Below are 15,155 nucleotides of genomic sequence, written 5' to 3'. Positions count from 1 at the left end.
AGAAATCATATATTATAGTTTTTCACTTTTTAGCTGGTGTGTAGGGGATCCTACTGTATAGCACTCATTTTCTAATCTTGTCAGTGACTCATTTATTCAGCAGAATTGATGACTCAATAACTCATTTTAATTTTAGGGTCCTACTCTTCTGAATTTTGCTCCATAAAACCATATATCATCTATTCAAGTGTGCACAAATATTCCCTAACAAATTTTATTGTCCTATCTTCTTTGTTTTTCAGTAACCTAATGCTTCTCCACTAACTCAACTCTCCTATTAACAACAATTTTAATCCAATAAGCATTTATGAAGCACCTGCTACATATAGGGCACTCTGTTGGGCACTTCAGGTACTAACAAATGAATGAAACAGAAACCCACAATAATTTACATTCTATCTTTCTAGTCTTCTGTGACAGAGGATGGCACTAGAGGAGTACCAGGCTGAATCTTTCCCCTTGCCATGGGAGGGAACCCAGGATGCTGGAATATTGAGGAGGCAGAAGGTTCCTTCTGAAGAGCAGTTGGTCTCTCAGTTTGGAGAAGTTGAAGAGGGAGGTCTGGTTAAGACTTTCTCCTGAGAGTTATCCACATTTTTCCTGCTAGTGACTGGAATCCTTCCCCCCAACATTTCCCAATTGAAAAGACTATTGAAGAGGAACCTGAGAAAGACATTTGGAGTCTCTGTCAGACTCTACCTCAGCTCCTGTTGCCCTGGGTCTGAACTGTGGCCAAGGGGCCAAACCCAGGGTCATTCGACCTGACTATTCGTCAGAGGGCTCAGGCTGCCAAAGCCTGAGTTCCCTCCAAACTGAAGGAGGGAGGGAAAAGGGATTAGTTAGAGAATGGACCCACTTTTCCCCCTTTTTCCTTTCCCATTCTTTAACTGCCAGTCATTTCTTTGTATTACCCTAATTGAATTAATTGATATTAAAGTGGTTATCATTTTCCAAATTTGAATCAAGTGTGAGTGAACAGCTTCAAGGGGAGAGACATTTTCTTAAGAAGAAACATTTTAGTCTCTAGTAGTGGAGAGGGAACAAGAGGGATAAGAGGGACAAGAGTAAATCTGGGAGAGCAGCCATAGCTAAGGAGGGAAGGCTGCAGGGGGAAAATCTACAAACCCCCTCTTCTCTCTCTGAGCCAACCTTAAACATCAGCTGTCTCTTCTAGGTCCTGTTTCTTTTACCACCTACAAACCTTCTCCATTACACTTCTTAGGCCTTATTCCTTCTATCCTGTGATACTGGCCTTCTTCCTGTCCCTCAAAAATAATGCTACATCTCTCAATACTGGGGGTTTTCACTGGCTTCTCCTCTTGCCTGGGATATTTCCTCTTCATCTTTCCTCTTCCTTTTCCTGAATTCTTTGTCTCAAAGTAAGTCTTACTTTGTGCAAGGAGGCCTTTCCTGGATCTACTTAATCTTAGGACCTTCCCTTTCCAACTGATACCACCAGTGTATTATGTATGTGTGTGTGTGTGTATGTGTGTATCATATTTTTACAGAGTTGTTTGCATATTGTTTCCCATGTTAAACTGTAAACTCCTTAAGATCAAGGGTTATTTTATGTCTATCTTTTTATTCCTATATCAGCACAGTATCAGGGATAAATGCTAGTTGCTGTGACTTGACATGATGATATATGTAAGATTCTATGGCTTACAAGACTCATCCACAGGGTCGGCCAGTCCTGTGACATCCTGTTTGGGGTAACGAAAAATGAAGAGTAACAAAAGAAGAGGTGGACACTATATGAAAAGAGAGAAATAGTGCCAATTTTATTTGCTTCACACAGAACTTTTATAGGTAAAGACTACTTAGACAAAAAACCTACAGGAATGTACAACTCTACATTCCAGAAACCCTAATCTTGATCAAGGGATAGGCAGGTGTTCGAAGGTCAGCCTACATTCTTCTGTTAATGCAAATACAAACAAAGGGGAAGGGGACAGACGAGGGGATAGGCGCCCACCTAATCGCAATTAGCCCTTCATAAATTTTATCCCGCAGCCTTCTTGTTTACATTCCATCCTTGGTCCCAAGATGGGCGAAGGTGTCAATCCTTATCTTTGTCTGAAGCAAAGATAAGTAAGTCCACAACTTTATCTTAGGCAAACACAAATAAAGAAAAGAGGAGGTATTCCTCGACTACAATTCCCCCTATTTGTTCTGCAAAAGACTTCTGTGGAGAGCCAAGATTCGGCCAATTTTTCCCAAGCTGGACAAAAGGATTTGGAACAGACAGGGAAGAAGGACCGCTAAGATAACTATGAACAATATGAAGGTTAATATGGTTATACTCATTTGAGCCAAAGGAGACAGCCAACTTTGGCCTGACTTGATCCAATTGTATAACGAATCAGCGATATGTTCGGGGCGAAGGTCCTCAGCTAAAGAGTTATCCATCTCATCAATGATATGGTTCAATTGTTGGATGTCCTCTGAGATGTTACTCTTTAACCAAAGACCTTGTAAATCACTTCTAATTTTTTCGAATGCATCAGACATGTTAGCTTTAACAGGAAGAAGGCAAAAGGCTGAATAGCGATAATCACACCTTAATTTACCCTTGATAGCTAAAATTTCTACTTGATTGGTTAATAACAATACATCTTTAGATATTTGTTGTAAAGCATAAAAAAACCCTTGTATTAATATCCTGCTGCAAGTGTAAAACCTGGGTCACATTCTGTGCTAGCCCACATAAGTATTCTGCATCATGTTCCAGGGTCCGTACATTAGCTACACTTTGTGCTAGTGAAACACTACTGACAGTTGTGGCTGTTATAGTGGCTATAAGAGCTACAATTCCTAAAACTAAGCAAGAAATACATCTTCTTTTCTTAGGGCTGATTAGTTGAGACAATTATTCCATTGCTCTATCTGCCGGTGAGTGATACCACCCCCCTGAGTGTTTACGTTGAATGCCTAATGTAACACTTCTAGTTACTGGATTTTGGACTTTTCCATTATAAGTAACATTAACATAATGAGACATATTTACTTTATCCAATGCCAGGGCTATCTTTCCATAATCAGTCAAAATCTGTATGAAATTAGCAAAATGTAACCAATTAGCTCTGGGGGCATCACCCACAAAGGTGAGCTGTATCCTATAAAACAATCATGAAATTTATAAGAATCCAATTTCTTTCCAGTACACCTTGTGTTGTTATGCCAATACATCCAAATCATATTTTTCCAATGAATACATGATGCCCTTTTAGATCTATATGACAGCAAGGGCAGAAACATATTAACAGTGTCTCTTTGTTCATATCCCATCACATATGGACAAATAGGTCTTTCTTGTCCCCAAATACTATCACAAGATTCCCCTAGCCAACCTAGATATTGCAGTTGGCCATAATCTTCATATTTTTCCCTTTTATCTACACGATAAGGTCCTATCCAGAAAGAGTCTGACAGGTCAGGATGACCATAATAATGCACCTGCAGAGATCTGAGGGGCAGGCATGCAGGATGGTCTCTTGCGAGGCACACTGGGGGTGCCTCAACTAGTCCAGTCCAATTGAAAGGCACAAACAAATTGTTGTCCTGATTGTTGTCCTTAGCTTGTCTCTCAAAATGGTAAATGCCAGGAATATCAGTTAGTTTTTGTATATAAGATGACTTCTGGTAAAGCGTGTCCCATGCTGACATACTCTACCCAAGGTGGTTATTCCCCAAAGACCATCTCTTTACTCCAGTAGCTTCACTTAAAGTCTGGAATAGAAGCAGAAGCAGAAGCAGAAGAGTCAGTATCTTATGGAGATGTTGTCGAGTCTCCTTGTGAGGCTTCCTGTGTCCTCTCCTTGTCCTTCTCTTTATGGTCAATTTCTTGAACTCAGCAGGGAGGGAGCCATACTCTGTCTTTACCTGTGGGGACACAAACAGAACCTCGACCTTGCAGGACCACTGGGTGGTCCTTGCCTCTTGCCAAGTTTGATTATCATCTTTCCATATGCCAAGTTTTTGTTCTGGGGCAGGGAGCACAGGAGTGGTGCCTGAATTTCATTTATAAGAAAATGCAGAGAAAAATTTTTCATCTCTGGATATATTATTGGAAGTAAAGATCAAATTATTTATAGTATATACAGCTATTGCCAATCATCGACGTGGGATGCTGTCTCCCCCTTTTTGTTTTAAAAGAAATGTTTTTTAAGATCTGATACCTGTGAGGTGAATAGCCCAAGTGTGGCAAAAAAGAAAAAATTGTTTGGAAGTATAAGCAGGTCCATTATCTGTTTTAAATGTTCTGGGGGGACCAGCCATCTCAAAAGTAATAACATGAGAAGTTCTTTCTCCCATCAAGCAGGAAGCCCATAAAAATCCTGAATAAGTATCCACAGTGACATGGATATATTTAAGTGGCCCAAAGGACGGTTCATGGGTCACATCCATTTGTACTATTTAAGCCTCTGGGATTCACAGCAATATGCATTGGGGGGGGTGGTTTGGAACACAATTAGGACACTTTTTATTTAGAGTAAAGGTTCCTGAAATAACCAAAAAGCTAGTCAAACAGCTGTTAATTCATTTTGTTGGGTAGAAGAATAAGGAGTGGTAAAAATGACAGGAGAACTACCTTCCTTCTATACTCCTGTCTTGTAATTAGCATTTGCATCAACACAAACATTAGGTCCTGATACCGGACAATCTCTTAGAATATTAGGAAAAAAAATAGGATGTTGTGACGAAAAAGAAAATAAGCCTTGTGGAGTGTAGGTGGTAATAGCAATGGGGTATGCTAACAGTAAAGACTAAATATTTCTGTAGTATATCTTTAGCAATGGGTACCTGGACTTCATGAGGATACTATCCTAAACCTGAGACCACATGTTTTATGCCTTTCCATATTAATTGAGCCATAAGACAGTCATAACTCTGTAAAGCCTTTCCCATTTTGCTTTTTAGATGTAACTATTCAATGACTCTTTGTTTCTCAGTTAAGGCACCTGTTGGTAACATTAAAGTTGCAAAAATAGTCACTTTCACAGCTAATTGAGGCTGATAATGGTTATCTTCTACTATTTCTAAAGCAAGAGAGGCCTCAGGTGTCAAAGTTCCAGGGGAATTCAAGTCAGAGCTCCCTTCCAGTATTTTGAATAAAGGTTGTAATTCAGTTGTAGTAAGAAATGAATATTGCCTGACACAATTGATATCACCTAACAATTTCTGATAATCATTAAAAGCAGTCCTTTCTTAATTGTATTTTTGAGGCATAACAGATGTTGCCTATAACTGAGCCCCTAGATAGAGTACAGGACTTGTTTTGTGAATCTTTTCTTGAGTAATAGCTAAATGGTATTTTTGCAAGGTAATTTCCAATTGACTATAGATAGCACTTGCTTATTTGAGATTCATCTTCAGCCATGATAAGAATATCATCCATATAATGGACGATGTACAGAGCAGGAAAGTGTAGTCTTACAGAATGAAGGGCTGAAGCTACATCTTGTTAGCTGAATAATCTTATCATTCTGGACATGGAATGTTTGCACTAAAATTCACAGCTTCAAACAAGCTACTTGGTCAGACCAGGCCTGGCAAAGTTTGTTTGTTTGAGTGTCTTAAAACCTCTGAATCTACAATTAAAATACACTTATCTTAAGTTCTATCACACAGAGGTTGTTAACTCTTTGAGATCCCTATTTCAGTTCATAAGTATTAGTGTGGAACTTCTTTCTCCTTCCTGTGTGCAAGGAAGGGGTTAATAGCTTCTGAGCAATTTATCGTAAGGCTCCTTGGCTCAATTTAGATTTATTACTTAACAGCCTTGTCCCATCCTTCTTTAACAAGTGAGCTTACTATAATATTGAATTTATCAAACCTCTTTCATAATAATTTACTCTCAGTGGATTTTAGTTTAAACTCCACAACTCCCAAATAACTTTGATTAAGTCCTTTAGCAATGTTTCAGTGTGTAACCAAACTGAAGTACAAAGCATTTACGTGCACTCCTCAAAACCTGTCTAAAGTAGAATAAAACCTACAGTTTAGTTTTCGTTTAGCCTAAAATATTGCTATATTCCTGATTAAATTCCATCAACATTATTACAGTTATATCTAATTCATACTAGAATTTAAGAATATCAGTTAGTATCTCTATTCATTACTCTTATTGCAGAGGAACACTTCATAAAACGAATCCAGACACCTCCAAATTCAATTATAAACTTATATAGATAGGTTATAAGATATAAAGTTATTTCCTTTCACATAAAGATTCTTATCTGACAATCAAACAAACCTTATCACAAACATAGTTATGTGAGGTCAGAGATCCTTAGGTTTGTCCTCAGAGGCTGGTTACTTTCACAGTTACTTAATCACATCCCTAGTTAGCTATATGTTACCTGGCATTCCAGCCGGACCTCTTTGATATTCCTGAAGTTCCTTTTGTTACCTGACCTTCCTAATTCTTATCCTTCAGCTAATTAGAGTCTTTTTTTTTTTTCCAGCCTGCCAAAACTGTTTGACCTCCTGAGGGGGAGGGGGCTGGGTCTGTTTCCTAAAAAAAACTTAGGAAGGGATAAATCCCCTTTATCTACTTCAATTAATTATTTTCTCTTATTGGGACTACTTCATTGTTTCTTCTGGCTTCCCCTCTTTACCATTATTGTAAGTAGAGGAAAGGCACTATATGGAATTGTATTCAATCTTCATGACAAGCCCTCTTGATTTCAGGGCTGGTTAAATTTGTCTTGTTAAGGACATACAGCTTGTATATCATATACCCTTAACCTATTTAGGTGGAAAACTTAATTCTCTTCATAATACAAATGCATACATATTCTGTATTCACTCAGCATCACTAATTTCCAGCATTTGGTATCTGAATACATACATGTTCATCTCTAGATTACCAATTCCTTCCTATGCATTTTTCACATTTAAAAACAATTCATATAACCTTGATCAAAAACATCATTTAGAAATTCTCTCTTGCAAAATACCAAATTCTTAATACTAGTATTATAAAATTCCATGAACAGATTACTTAAACTTCTTGTGTGTCATATGATTTCTTGTTACTAATCCTGACAGCACATGCATTAAAATAAATCTGATTTGAAAAAATCCCAAATTTAATTTCTAGAATAAGTTCTTCTCAACAACAGGATGACTTTTACATATATAAAGTAGCCAGTGCAATTTTTTGTCCTTATAGAATAAAATATTCCCTCTCTGTGTCAGTCTGGCTATCAGCCACATTTAGACAATTCTCAAATTCACTGAAACCATGATGCATAGCAATATTTAATAAAACAAACTTCTAACCAGGAGTTTTGTTGTGCTCAATAAAATCTGAGTAATATTTCACATTTAACTGACAAATAGTTGCACGCAATTAAATTTAGATCATATCAAAATCATTAACAATACTCCCAAATTGCTTACATCAAACCATAGGATTAATCTTAAGTGAAAAATATCCTCTAATTGTGGAGTAAAAATCTCCCTTTTTCTGCTCTGAATTTTTCTCTTTTTCGCTCCTTTGGGGGCCCATCCAAAGGAAGAAAGAGGAAAAAATCATTGAACAGGTATTTGCTTTTGTCCTCTGCTGAGGATTTTTGACAGACAAGTTCAATCTTGCAACTATCCCATTTTACATTCTTTCTTTTTGTGTGTCCAATTTAAGAATACATAGAGATGAGACTTTGACAAAGACAACAAAAAACAGAAACACACAACATTGTGACAAGCATGCTTTGAGAAAAAAAAATCAGTGTTTTAGGATCCATTCTAAAGAAAAAATATAATTTCCCTCTCACCCTTAGAGTATCTCGTATGCTCACCACCAAGGGGATCTCCATAGCATTGAAACTGCATGACCAGCACACAGCGTCGGGGGTTCTCCAAAGAAAACTGAAGGAAGGGTTCCAAGAAAAGAAAAGAAAGGGGGGAAGGGGGTCCCTAATAGGGGACAGTTTAAACTAAAAAGCGAAAGAGAGAGAAAAAGTTGGGGAACAGAGGAGGCCCACAAATACTGCACTCTCTCTGTTCGATTCTTCTGCCCATCCGAGCTGCAGTCTTGGGGCAAAAGCTGTTAACTCTTCGTCATCCTATGACCAGCAAAGGAATCGGGGTTACGAATGAAAGTCCCTGTCCGGGCAGCCATTTGTAAGATTCTATGGCTTACAAGACTCATCCACAGGGTCGGCCAGTCCTGTGACATCCTGTTTGGGGTAACGAAAAATGAAGAGTAACAAAAGAAGAGGTGGACACTATATGAAAAGAGAGAAATAGTGCCAATTTTATTTGCTTCACACAGAACTTTTATAGGTAAAGACTACTTAGACAAAAAACCTACAGGAATGTACAACTCTACATTCCAGAAACCCTAATCTTGATCAAGGGATAGGCAGGTGTTCGAAGGTCAGCCTACATTCTTCTGTTAATGCAAATACAAACAAAGGGGAAGGGGACAGACGAGGGGATAGGCGCCCACCTAATCGCAATTAGCCCTTCATAAATTTTATCCCGCAGCCTTCTTGTTTACATTCCATCCTTGGTCCCAAGATGGGCGAAGGTGTCAATCCTTATCTTTGTCTGAAGCAAAGATAAGTAAGTCCACAACTTTATCTTAGGCAAACACAAATAAAGAAAAGAGGAGGTATTCCTCGACTACAGATATACTCTAATGAGCCTCCAATTCTGATAAGTAAATACAAGAAGGGAGTGACAGAGACAAAGGATAAAGTATTACTGAAGAATTTTAGAGGGTAGAGAAAGTAGGAAAGACTTTCTGCAGAAGGTAGAATTTTTAAATGATCTTTGAGGAAAGTCATGGAATCTAGTCAGTGGTGGTAAGGGGAAAAATCACTCAAGATTTGGGAAATAGTGAAAAGACATAATGAACCAGCCCTAGAATTGATCAACCAGGAAAAAAAACAGAATGCATTGAATTTGGGAAATTGTACAATATTTCAAAAAATCCCAAAGTGGTCCCTAACACCAAATTCCATTTCTTTGGTGCCACTGTTTTCCCAAAGATGTTAAATGCTTGCAAATATTGAAGTACTATTGAAGTACTATTTGAAAAATGAAAACCATGGTTCATCCAAAAGACAATGTAGAGAAGCATTCATGGAAAATTTAGGTAGAGCATATAAACCACAAATAGAATATCATACAGAAAAATGGATGTTTAGGAATGATGATGAGTGAGTCATTTCTGCTTTGGTGCAAAAAGGTACAGTAGGATAAAGAACATCTGAAATACTTAAGGTGAAATAGAGGGAATTGTGAAGAGGAGGTAGATACTTTTAGAATTGGGAAAAGAGATTGAATTTGTGGAGTGGAAATTTGGGAGAACTTCAAAAGCTGAGCAAAGAGAAGACCTGAGCTAATACAGGTGAATGTAAGCAACTTGAAGAAACTGACAAAAAGGAAATGAAGTGGATGAGAAGGAAAGGAATTGAGCAGGAGGGTTTAACAAAATGAAGAGAAAGGGGAGAATTTGATACAGGGACATGAAGGATGTTGAGAGTAGAGGTCAAATAAAAGAGGGATTCCAATACCTAACTGAGAAAAATAAACTTCAGTCTAACTGGAGCAATAGGAAAAACAAAGTGAATAAAAAATCATTTCTGATATGAAGTGAATGAAGAACCCATAGAGTTAATGTTTTATTTGTGTGTGTGTGTGTATGTGTGTGTGTGTGATGTATATTGAAGAATAATTAGATTGACCCAGAATTGAATAAGAAGAAGGCAGGTTGCTTTACATTTAGGAAGATGCATAGTGCTTTTGAAAATCCCAAACTTCTCCTTGAAACAAAGGTCCATATTTTTTTAACATCAAACGTTTTCTGGTGGTGCTATTAGTCATGGAATAGCACAGTATCTAGAATTTTTATTCAGGGGGTCACTAAAAAGAATCAGCATAGAAGCACATGGCCAGTAGATATAGGTTACAATATTCTGCTACCAAAGAATTATGCAAGAAGACAGGCAAAAAGGAAATCAAGGAGATGAATTATTGTAAAAGAACATATACACCCATGGAAAAATGAAAATGAATGAAAAAATGTGCTACCAACATGCTCTATTGGTATACCCTTATGATCAAGAGATCAGAGAATAGTGTCCAGTACTTTGGGGTACTGGAACCTTTGTAGGATTTAGATAAGAAACACACAGATTGAAGGGGAAGAGATGGGTTGAAATCTATACTGGAGAAGAAATTATCTACATTGAGAAAAAGATGAATTCATTGAAGTAGAGAAATATTGTCTGAAAATATGACAAGGGGGTTAGCTTTAAAAGGTGGCTTCATTTCAAAGTTACTAAAAATGGGATACAATCCATCATAGCTAAAATTATTCAGAATAAAACTCTAAAAATATAGTTATTAGTGCTTGGTGTAGCTTTGGTTGGAAATAAAATCACTCTCAGGTAGATATTTCCTTTCAAAGTAAATACAAGTAAACAAAGATATATAGCTGTGTTCCTCAAAAGTGTTACTTAGAAATGTAATTTTTAAACCAATTTCTCTTTTAAATTCACCAAGTTAGAAGAGACTAGAAGAAATTCACCATGTTTAGAAGAGACAAGACTATGAATACTATTTCTCAATAACTAAAATTTTTGTAATACATATAATTATGCCCTACCATCTAGAAACATAGAAAATTAGCCACTCAGAATCAATCCATAGCTGATAAAGAATATTGCCTACAAGGTGCAGCTAGATGGTTCAGAGTATTGAGAGTCAGGCATAGAGATGGGAGACCCTGAGTTTAAATCTGGCCTCAGGCACTTCCTACCTATGTAATTCTGGGTAAATCACTTAACCCCCATTGCTTAGCCCTTACCACTCTTCTGCTTTGGAATCAAGACACTGTATCGATTCTAAGACAGAAGGTAAGGATTTTTTAAAAAGAATATTGCCTAAAATATGTCCTACAAATAGTCATTAAACTTCTATATGAAAAATTCTGAAAGGGTAACTGACAGATTGTTTAGGCAGTTTGTTACATTCCTGTGCATCTCTAATTATAGGAAAAAAATTTTCCCCACACTAAGTCAAAATCTAACTTTTAGAAACTTTCACTCATTGCTTCAAGTTCTGCTCTCAACTGAAAGAGAATAAACATTTTCTGTATGACAACCACTCAAAAGAGTCAAGGTGACATTTATATGGATAAAGTAGTTAGCCTGTAGTTTGCACGCTTTCTGTCTAAATCCTGCCTCTGACTCCTTTTCTTGTTGTGGCTATATATTTAATAATTCACAGGACTTATTTATACTGAATCCTTCTATCAGAAGATTGGCTTAAGGATGAAATTATATAACAAAGGAAGTGAACTTCTCTTTACTTGTGGTGTATGTCACTCTTAGGCTTCCTACAGAGAAGAAAGGGCTGACAGTCTGAAAGTACACAAAAGTTTCACAACTTTTCTCTGAGTTAGCAGAATAGAAATCCTGTCATTGAGATAAGACTCAGAAAGATCCATGAATAGGTTCAAAGTAGCATGACCCAGGAAAACAAGTTTCACATAGGTAATTGAGTTTTCAGCAACTTTAGGAATCAACTTCCTTACCCACAAAATCTTGTAAATCCTTGTAAAAATCTTGTACTCCTGTTTGACAACATTTGTTCTCTTGCTTTGCGTATTAAATAAGCTTTTACTGGTCTATTTACATTTAACTGTACTCCTTGAGTGCCTGCTCAAAGAAGGAGTTTGGCTTAAGCTGTTTTCCCAGAAACTCTGTGTCTGTGTCTCTTTACTCTGTGTCTATAATCTTTTACTTTGTCTCTTGTTTTCCAGTCCATGGCTTCCCTCCACAGGTCACAAGGACCCACTCATATAAATGTCTACTGCTGGACAGTAACATCCTTAAATTTTATACTCTCCACTTTAATGTCTTCAGTTTCATTGACAAATACTTCTATAGCAAGTTCTCTTGAATGCTCTCCTCTGAACAAGCCCCAGTTTGTGAAGATAACTTTGAAAACAAAATGGAATACCACATTCTGACAACAGCAGGATATAGAGTGAAACTATTACCTCTGTCATTCTGGATGTTGATTCTGAGTAATGCCCAACATAGTTTTGATGGATGTCACAACACAATATTGATACATTTTGACCTTACAGTCCCCAGATGCATTTCACATGAACTATTGTCTAGGAAAATCCCTTTAATTGTACTTGGGAAGTTGAATCCTTGAACTTGCATATATTTTTTCCTATTTGTCTTGGGTAACTCTTAAAAATGAAAATTAGAAGACATAAATAAAACCATTCCAATGAGTAAAATTTAGAATTGTCCAAAGAGACATGTAGGGAGCCTATCAACAAACTTACAGTGTTTAAAAAACATTTGCAGAATAAGGAAGCAAGGGACAGGAATAAAGAATGAATACATAAGCATGATACAGTCCTAATCACAAAATAAGCTAAAGGTGATGAAGAAAACAACAACAACAAAAAAGTTCTCCCATAGGGTATGTGGGAAAAGTGTGTGTGAACTTAAATTAGAAAATTAGTATGTCTCACATGAAATAGAACACATATGAAAAGGGATAACACACAACTCCTTGTTACTGGAAATTATTTTTTTCCCTTTGTAGAATCCTTATAAAGTTCCTTTTCAGTGTAGTTATCTGTTAGACTATGAGAGTTCCAGAACATAGTATGTACTTAACAAATGATTATTGGCTCAGTAGCTCTACATATTCCAAAGTTGGACTTTTCAAGATAAGGAGCCATGATACTTGACGCTTTTTTCCTTAGGTGACTCTCACTCCTAAATAGATGTATTGGCTCCTAATGGTCCATGCTATGGAAAATGATGAAATGAGGAAAAAGATGAAATAACTCTCTTCTTTTTTCTAATAAAATGGATTTGATTCCAACTCTCCAAATGGAATCCTCCAAAATGGATCTCTTCTATCACTGAATTATCTCATTTCATAACTGACCTCATTGTTGGTCTAACTACTATTTTAATATCAGAGACATATCTGATTCTTTAAGCCAATTACAAGATGTTTCCTCTGTAGAAACATCTGCCTTTCATTCAATTGCCAAAGTTATTCCAAATCACTCTCAAAGCTACAAGGAAATCTTATTCCCCAAACCTAACTGATTTCAGTTTTCAAAAGTAGCATAGAAGCAAAAAAAAAAATACATTACAATTAGACCACTTAGGTCCAAGATAGAAATAATCAAGCAACAAATCAGTGGAACAAGTAAAATGGGTGAAAGAGATACTCATAATCACAATTTACCATAAGATAAATAACCTTGGCTGATTGTTCCATAAGAAGGTAGGTTTTCTCTTTAATTAATGAAGACTTTTATTCTACTCTAATGAACTTTTCCATTTCCATTTATTTATTCCTCATTCTTACTCTTCTTTTAACACAAGTAAGCTTTCCTTTATCTTATCTTTGTCTTGCTTCAGAACCACCACCCTGCAGCTCAGTTTACATCTCCATAATTAAACCCAAAATTGAAACTCCCCCCTGATATGGCATTTGATCATGCTGTATCTAAAAAGTTGTTGAAATATTACAAAACATCTTATTTAGAAAAAAATAAAATTTAGAGAAAATATAGCTCAAAACCTAAATTCAAATTTATAACGTTATCTCTGATCCCTACCTCTTTGAATTTCAACTAAGCTTCTTTTCAAGTAAATTGTTCCTTATAATATTGCAAAGAAACTTTTTAACCCCTCAGAAAATGAAAAATAAATACTACCTTCATTTTTGTGCTCTCCCTATTTACCTTGCCAAACCTAAAAATGTATTATGTAATGATATGTTTATAACATTTTCTTTTGACTACACATTTCAAGCTTGAGGATTAGGATTTCAGGACTTAGTTTTTCTTGGCATTGTTTCCCTAGCAATTTTAAACATGTATTCAGCTTCCAAAAATATTCTACACAACTCATGTCTATAATATTTCCATCTTTATAGTATTATCAAATGAAACAATATTCATAAAGAATATTAAAAGCCTTAAAGTACTTTATTGGGGTTTCTTAACCTGGAGTCTATGAACTTTCAAAATATATTTTATCAGGGGCATCTAGTCAGCTCAGTGGATTGAGAACCAGGTCTAGAGATGGGAGACCCTAGGTTCAAATCAGGTCTCAGACTCTTCCTAGCTGTGTGACCTTGGACAAGTCACTTTACCCCCACTACACAGCCCTTACCATTCTTCTTGAAACCAATACATAGTATTGATTCTAAGGTGGAAAGTAAGGGTTTTAATACACAAATATACACACATATGTGTATACACATATATAGTTAAGTGTAGATAGTTTTCTTCATAAGATTATGTAGTTCAATTTTATACATTTAAAAAAGAAATTATTCTGAAAATGTTTATATGTTTTACAAGACTACCAAAAGTGTCCATGACACAAAAAAATGTTAAGAACCTTGATACTATATAGTAGTAGTAGTCTCTCAGTAACCGAGAATGACTATTGTCTTTGTGTGTTTTTGTGCACAAAGACACTTGTGCATGAAGATTTAAGTGGAAAAGTCAATGCACAGAGACAGTCCCTCAGCATTGGAAGCCTGGGTCCAGTGGCACGAAAAGTCGTTACATCTGAAGACTTCCTCAGCTGCATTGGATGGCCTCTGATACTATATAAGTTATCAATAATTAGTATTATTTTTTAAAAGGAAGAATATCCCAGATTATGAGGCATATTTAGTTTGGGTAGGTATGTGAGTACATTATAAATGCAAGTCTGAGCTACAATATCAAAGTGGAGGAATTATGGAGAGGAACTGACCAATGTACTTATTTCCAAGTATTTGTAGAGTCCTTGACTTATTTACACTAGTCTTTCACTAGGAAATGAGGGGGAGATGTAGAAGGTTCAGCTCTGGGAGAGTGAATAAAGCTGTCTAGATTAAAATAAAAAAAAACCTTGAATATTTATAAAGCACATTTATGTTCATTTCAGGAGATGAAATTAAACCTTATTTCTACATTAATCAGTTAATATATTAAATATCTTCTATTTATTAGGCACTGTGCTAGGCATATGAATATGAGGAAAAAGGCAGTTCTTTCACTCAAGGAACTTAGAGTGTCTTGGGAAAAGGCAACACTCAGAAGGAAACTGAAAGGCCAAGAGGGAAAAAGGAAGGTATCCAAATATATAGAG

General features: G+C 36.4%; 1 long non-coding RNA gene across 1 annotated transcript; it reads right to left on the bottom strand.

Annotated features, from left to right (window-relative positions):
* Positions 1-1,756: 1,756 nt before the first annotated feature.
* On the bottom strand, positions 1,757-8,634 carry LOC130458405 (uncharacterized). Its single transcript, XR_008917715.1, has 2 exons — positions 7,782-8,634; positions 1,757-3,882 (listed from the first exon to the last, which is right to left on the bottom strand). It is a non-coding gene; the product is annotated as an uncharacterized LOC130458405 (long non-coding RNA).
* Positions 8,635-15,155: the final 6,521 nt, after the last annotated feature.

Source organism: Monodelphis domestica, chromosome 3, assembly GCF_027887165.1.
Source record: "Monodelphis domestica isolate mMonDom1 chromosome 3, mMonDom1.pri, whole genome shotgun sequence".
NCBI lineage: Eukaryota > Metazoa > Chordata > Mammalia > Didelphimorphia > Didelphidae > Monodelphis > Monodelphis domestica.
This window is presented reverse-complemented; position numbering and strand designations above follow the sequence as displayed.